The sequence below is a fragment of the Pongo abelii genome, chromosome 9, assembly GCF_028885655.2.
Source record: "Pongo abelii isolate AG06213 chromosome 9, NHGRI_mPonAbe1-v2.0_pri, whole genome shotgun sequence".
NCBI lineage: Eukaryota > Metazoa > Chordata > Mammalia > Primates > Hominidae > Pongo > Pongo abelii.
The window spans coordinates 33,980,352-33,988,000 of NC_071994.2; the positions used below are offsets into that span (position 1 = coordinate 33,980,352).

The 7,649-nt window shown below is 41.2% G+C and overlaps 1 pseudogene; it reads right to left on the reverse strand.

Annotated features, from left to right (window-relative positions):
• Window positions 1–6,690: 6,690 nt before the first annotated feature.
• On the reverse strand, window positions 6,691–7,113 carry LOC100433055 (small ribosomal subunit protein eS24-like; annotated as a pseudogene).
• Window positions 7,114–7,649: the final 536 nt, after the last annotated feature.

The window sequence follows — 7,649 nt, forward strand, 5'->3', positions numbered from 1 at the left end:
AGACAGGCGGATCACTTGAGGTCAGAAGTTTGAGGCCAGCCTGGCCAACATGGTGAAACCCCCCCATCTCTACTAAAACACAAAAATTAGCCGGCGGTGTTGGTGCACACCTATAATCCCGGCTACTCAGGAGGCTGAGGCAGGAGAATCGCTTGAACCTGGGAGGTGGAGGCTGCAGTGAGCCAAGATCATGCCGCTGCACTCCAGCCTGGGCAACAGAGTGAGACTCACTCTCAAAAAAGAAAGAAAGAAAGAAAGAAATACAAAGCCAGATGGAGATATAGAGAGTTCCTAGGGATTGAAGAAGAGATGTGGTGGTGAGAGCAGAGTGAAGCATTTTTAGATAGGATGTACAAGGAGATAGCTTTAAGTAGAGACCTGAATGATATGAAGGAAGAATTATACCATTATGTGATGGAATAGTTTTTGTTTTTGTTGTGATCATTGTTTTTTCAGGCAGATGAAATAAAAAAATGTAAAGACTCAAAGGTAGAAAAGAACTTGACATATTCCAGGAGCAGTCAGAAAGCCAGTGTGGCTTGGGCAGAGGAACCAAAAAGAGCAGTATGCAATAGGGTCTGTGAGTAGCCAGAGAGACTGTATCCCTTCCCTTTCTGAACCCAGCCAAAGCCAATCATTTAAAAGGGAATAACACCCGTGTTCTTTACTGTGAGCCACAAAGCCTATCGCTCTGACCTCATCCCCTACCATGCTACCCACTTCGGTTATTGAATTCTGGGCACACTGGCCTTTGGTTAGCATTTATCACATCCAAAAATACCTTGTTAATTTTCTTACGTACTTGTTTATTTTGTGTTTTCTTTTTTTATTTTAAATTTTTCATTTTTGTGGGTACATAGTAGGTGTATATATTCACGGAGTATATGTGATATTTCAATACAGGCATGCGATGTGTAATAGTCACATTGGGGTAAATAGAGTATACATACCCCAAGCATCTATCATTTATTTATGTTACAAACATTTCAATTATATTCCTTAATTATTTTTAAATGTACAACAAGTTGTTGTTCAGTATAGTCACCCTACTGTGTTATCAAATACCAGATCTTATTCATTCTGTCTAATATATTTTCTTTTTAAAAAATCTAACTATGTTTTCATGCCCATTAATATTCCCCTGCTCCCTGCCCCCACTCCCCTTCCTAGCCTGTGATAACCATCATTCCACTATTTCCATGAGTTCAGTTGTTTCAATTTTTAGCTCCCACAAATGAGTGAGAACATGTGAAGTTCGTCTTTCTGTACCTAGCATATTTCACTTAATATAATATCCTCCAGTTCTATCTATGTTGTTTCAAATGACAGGATCTCATTCTTTTTTATGGCTGTATAGTACTCCATTGTATATATGTATCACATTTCCTTTATCCATTCAACTATTAATGGATGCTTAGATTAATTTTAAATCTTGACTATTGCAAATAGTGCTACAATAAACCATGGGAGTGCAGGTATCTCTTCAATATATTGATTTTCTTTCTTTTGGGGATATACCTAGCAGTGGGATTGTCAGATCATACGGTAGTTCTATTTTTATTTTTTTGAGAACCTCCATACTGTTCTCCATAGTGGCTGTACTAACTTCATGCTTGTTTACTTTGTCTCTTCCTATAACAGTGTAAGCTCCCCAGAGCAGCAGACTCTCATAAAGCCTCGTGGGATGAATGAAAGGAGTGTCGTCCCTTAAGACATTGGCAACAAAAGCATAGCCTGACATATTCTACTACAAGTGCCTGCAGTAACCTATGCACAGAGGAGCAAATGAACTCCCACAGGAAGGTGGACAGTCCCTGAGCCAGAGATAACTGGAACTCTGGCAGTTTGAGTGGACACTCAGTCACACACTCACACACTCACTCACAGCATTATGCAATTCCAAAAATTATGTGTTTGGTTCCAGGCAGATACATTTTTCCCCTCGAAGTCCAAAATAAAGATAGAAATGCACATATCTAACAGACTATCATGGCAGAATTATTTTTCTTAAAAGGATATGTAATTTATTATACTATCAAATGTCAGAATAAGACATTTAAGATTATGAGAAGCTTTCAGATAGAGCAAAACGCAAATCCTGTCATTTACTTCCTATGTGACCTAGGCAAGCTACTTAATCTCTCTAAACTTCAGTCTCTTTATCTGTAACTAAGGAGATTCTAATACCTACTTACAATAGCCTTGTAAAAATTCAATTAGATTCCAGAAAGTTCTCAGACAAACAAACAAACAAAATAAAAACGCTGAGTGTCAAATGATCACAGGAGTCAAATGAAAGCGCTCCCAATGGCTAACCCTGGAACATTTTAAACAACAAAATAAATGAAATAGTATTGGACTATATAACTCAAAGTAAAAAATAAATATCCATAAGCCCATGGTGATATAAATAATAATTAAATAAGTAAATACATGGGGAAGAAGAGACAAATCTCCCATGCAGAAGAACTTTAAATAATTTATGTAGATACTCAGCTCTCAAAGAGAGAGACCATAACCCCTCAGTCTTTAAGTGTGGGCTACCCATAGTGACTTCCTTCCAAAGAGTACAGTATCAAAACGAGGGTTGAGGGAAGAGTAACTTTATGTTGACGAGACCTAACAAACGCTACTTTAGCCAGGTGATCAAGTTCAACATCAGCAGTGATGAATCATGTTGACACTATGTGATATGACGAAAGTGGCACTTTACCTCTGTGTTGTTCCTCCCTAAAACCTGTAACACCAGTCTAATCATGAGAAAAATATCCAATTAATTTCTTTGTGCGTGTGTGTGTGTGTGTGTGTGTGTGTTGAAATGACCGAGTCTCGCTCTGTCGCCCAGGCTGGAGTGCAGTGGCACAATCTTGGCTCACTGCAAGCTCCACCTCCCGGGTTCACGCCATTCTCCTGCCTCAGCCTCCCGAGTAACTGGGGCTACAGGCGCCCGCCACCACATCCAGCTATATTTTTTGTATTTTTAGTGGAGATGGGGTTTCACCATGTTAGCTAGGATGGTCTCGATCTCCTGACCTCATGATCCACTTGCATCGGCCTCCCAAAATGCTGGGATTACAGGCGTGAGTCACTGCGCCCAGCCCCAGTTAATTTCAATAGAGGTGCATCCTACAAAATAATTGACCAGTACCCTTCAAACTTTCAAGGAAAAATAAGGAAATTCTGAAAAACTGTCTCAGCCAAGAAGAGCCTAAAAAAACATAACATTGGCCGGGCGCAGTGGCTCACGCCTGTAATCCCAGCAGATTACAGGCGTAATCTGGGAGGCCGAGGCAGGTGGATCACCTGAGGTTGGGAGTTCAACACCAGCCTGACCAACGTGGTGAAACCCTATCTCTACTAAAAATACAAAAATTAGCCGGGCGTGGTGGTGGGCGCCTGTAATCACAGCTACTCAGGAGCCTGAGGCAGGAGATCAGTTGAATCGGGGAGACAGAGGTTGCAGTGAGCCGAGATCATGCCATTGCACTACAGCCTGGGTGACAGAGCCAGACTGTGTCTCAAAAAAATAAATAAATAAAAATAAAAAATAAAAATAATATCATGTAACCTAATGATTATTAGATACCTAACGTTCCAAGGATGGGATACTGAAACAAAGAAAGACATTAGACAAAAACAGAGAAGGACATTAGACAAAAACAAAGGAGATCTGAATAAACTGTGAACTTTAGTTATTAATAGTATATCAGTATTGGTTCATTAATTGTGGCAAAGGTACCATGCTAATCTAAGATGTTAATAATAGGGGAAATTGTGGCGGTGGGGGTGGAGTCTATGAGAACTTTCAGTACTATGCTCTCAATTCTTCTGTATATTTAAAACTATTCTAAAAAAAAATGAAGTCATCCAGGTGCAGTGTCTCACACCTGTAATCCTAGCACTTTGGGAGGCCAAGGCAGGTGGATCACCTGAGATCAGGAGTTCAAGACCAGCCTGGCCAACGTGGTGAAATCCTATCTCTACTAAAAATATTAAAAAAAAAATTAGCTGGGCGTGGTGGTGTGTGCCTGTAATCCCAGCTACTCAGGAGGCTGAGGCAGGAGAATCGCTTGAACCCAGGAGGTGGAGGTTGCAGTGAGCCGAGATCACACCACTGCACTCCAGCCTGGGCGACAAGCATGAAATTCTGTCTTAAAAAAAAAAAAGTCTATTTTCAAAAATGCAATTAGAAAATGTAGGGTAAAATAGATATAAAGTTCTTTTTTTTTTTTTTTTTTGAGACGGACTCTAGCTTTGTTGCCCAGGCTGGAGTGCAGTGGCATAATCTCGGCTCACTGCAACCTCTGCCTCCCGGGTTCAAGCGATTCTCCTGCCTCGGCCTCCTGAGTAGCTGGGATTACAGGCGTACACCACCACACCCAGCTAATTTTTGTATTTTTAATAAAGACGGGTTTTCACCATGTTGGCCAGGCTGGTCTCAGACTCCTGACCTAGTGATCCACCCACCTCCCAAAGTGCTGGGATTACAAGCATGAGCCACCACACCTGGCCAAATGTAAAGTCTTTTTTTTTTTGAGATGGAGTCTTGCTCTGTTGCCCAGGCTGGAGTGCAGTGGCCCGCTCACTGCAACCTCTGCCTCCCAGGTTCAAGCAATTCTCCTGCCTCATTCTCCTGAGTAGTTGGGATTACAGGCGCCCGCCACTGTGCCCAGCTAATTTTTGTATTTTTAGTAGAGACAGGGTTTCACCATCTTGGCCAGGCTGGTCTCAAACTCCTGACCTATTGATCCACCTGCCTTGGCCTTCCAAAGTGCTGGGATTACAGGCGTGAGCCACTGCACCCAGCCCAGACGTAAAGTCTAAGCACAGTGTCTGTTATTTATCATGGATACTGTAATGTAGGTCATCTACTCTTAGAGATCGTTAATAGTAAAATTATTATTACTTTATGGGCCTGTAAGAAAGAAAAACTGCTGCCAATTAAACTATGACAAAATGCCTTAATACTGGTCCTGTGAGATGTATAAATCAGTCATGCCAACCTCCCATTGCTTTGAAACAACTTCATCACTAATGACTGTCTTACTTTCTTCCATCTCATAAAGAATTGTCATTCCTTTGTAGAAAAAAATTATGATATTAGTTACTCCCTGAATGACAAATATGTGCTTCACTAAATATCAAATGTATGCCCCACTGCTCTGTGTCTCTCCTTTCCTCATAAACAATAAATTTGTGTTTCAACAAAAAGTCATAATACCACCTTTTTTTTTCTTTTTTTGAGATAGGGTTTCACTCTGTTACCCACACTGGAGTGCAGGGGCACGATCATAGCTCCTCACTGCAGTCTCAACCTCGAAGGCTCAAGGGATCCTACCGCCTCAGCCTCCTGAGTAGTTGGGACTACAGGTGTGTGCTAATTTTGGTATTTTTGGTAGAGACCAGGATTTCGCCATGTTGCCCAGGCTGGTCTTGAACTCCTGGGCTCAAAGTGATCATGCCCATCTTAGCCACCCAAGGTGCTGGAATTACAGGTGTGAGCCACAGTGCCAAGCCACCATCTTCATCTGAACATTTTAAACAGCAATTAAACCCAACACCTGTAGTACTAACAATGCACATAACTGATTTAAGTGACACAAATTTGAACAATTATGATCAAGTTCACCTGCGCAAGGCAAAGACAATTAGGTCACAAATGCTGCCTGGCAGATAGTAATTTTAACCTGTCATGCATTATAAAATATAAGTGACATCCTAATTTCAGAAATGTTGGCACCGCTGTGGCTCACGTCTGTATCCCAGCACTTCGGGAGGCCGAGGCGGGTGGATCATCTGAGGTCAGGAGTTCAAGACCAGCCTGTCAACATGGTGAAACCCTGTCTCTACTAAAAATACGAAAATTAGCCAGGCATGGTGCCATGCACTTGGGAGACTGAGGCAGGAGAATCGCTTGAACGCGGGAGGTGGAGGTTGCCGTGGGCCAAGATCACGCAATTGCACTTCAGCCCGGGCAATAAGAGAGAAACTCTGTCTCAAAAAACAACAACAACAACTACTACTGGGCGTGGTGATGTGCACCTATAGTCCCAGCTACTCAGGAGGCTGAAGTGGGAAGATCACTTGAGCTGGGGAGGTGGAGGCTGCAGTGAGCTGAGATCCGGCAACTGTACTCAAGCCTGGGTGACAGAACAAGACCTTGTCTCAAAATAAATAAATAAAATAACTAAAAAGTAATTTCAGAAGTGTTAAAATGTGGAAATGAAAAGTGTAACTGGCCAAGCACGGTGGCTCACGCCTGTACTCCCAGCACTCTGGGAGGCTGAAGCAGGCAGATCACTTGAGGTCAGGAGTTCGAGACCAGCCCAGCCAACATGGTAAAACCCTTTCTCTACTAGAAATACAAAAATTAGCTAGGTGTGGTGGCACACGCCTGTAATCCCAGCTACTTGGGAGGCTGAGGCACGAGAATTGCTTGAACCTGGGACGCAAAGATTGCAGTGAGCCGAGATTGCACCACTGTACTCCAACCTGGGTAACAGAATAAGACTCCATCTCAAAAAAAAAAAAAAAAGAGAAAGAAATATGTACCTTAGAGGGTTTAGATAAGTGACTACAGTACAGCGATAAAATGGAATACATTGCAGCATTAAAACGAATAAGATAGACCTTTACTTTTTAAAGTTTTTAGTTTATTAATCTTCTTGTGAAAAATCCACAACAGCCACAAATAACATCATTGCAGCACCTTTACTCCTTCGGCTTTTTGCCAGCACCAGCATTGGCCTTTGCAGTCCCCCTGACTGTCTTCATTCTGTTCTTGCATTCCTTTCGTTGCTTTCTTGAGGTCTTTTTCTTCTCATACAGGCCATGTCTTGAAAGTCAATGTTTGGGTTCATTTTTCTTTGCATAATCCAGGGAATCATAAATCATGCCAAAGCCAGTTGTCTTATCACCGCCAAAATGAGCTCTGAATCCAAATACAAAGATGACATCCGGTATGGTCTTGTACATTTTGGCTAGTTTTCCCTGAATTTCTGTCTTAGGCACTGTTGCCTTCCCAGGGTGAAGGACATCAATGACCATTTGTTTCCTCTGAAGTAGTCGGTTGGACATGAACTTTCTAGTGCAGATAGTTACCGTGCCATTCATGATGGCAGTCTATCCTCAGAAAGCCAGGGAGGAAAAGAACAGATAGACCTATTTTTATTTACGTAAAAAGATATCTAAGACATGTTTAAAAATGTAAGTCACATATGATCAATTTCCGTAAAATAAAGACTAATAAATATACTAATGTTAATATATGCACAAAAACGTATATGAATTTGTAAAAATAACATGTTTTGCTTACATAATCAGTAAAGAAAAAAGAATATAAGCAATCAGTAAATCTTTGAATAAATTTAATAATGTTCACTGGTAAAATTTCTTCATTTTAAAAATGGTTTTAAGCAAAACAAGTTAACTGGACCAGGACTGGTTCTAGGTGTTTTCCGATGCATTCTCTTAACTAACAACAATAACAAAAGCTGACTAACCACTTATCACAAGCAGTGGTTAAGGGAAATTCCTGCATAGCATAAAATTTTGAGCTAGATCTCTAGGCCAAATTTATTTATTACAGTTATGATATAAAGGGTGACAAGCAATTATTAAGTATCTAGGCCAGACTTGGTGGCTCATGC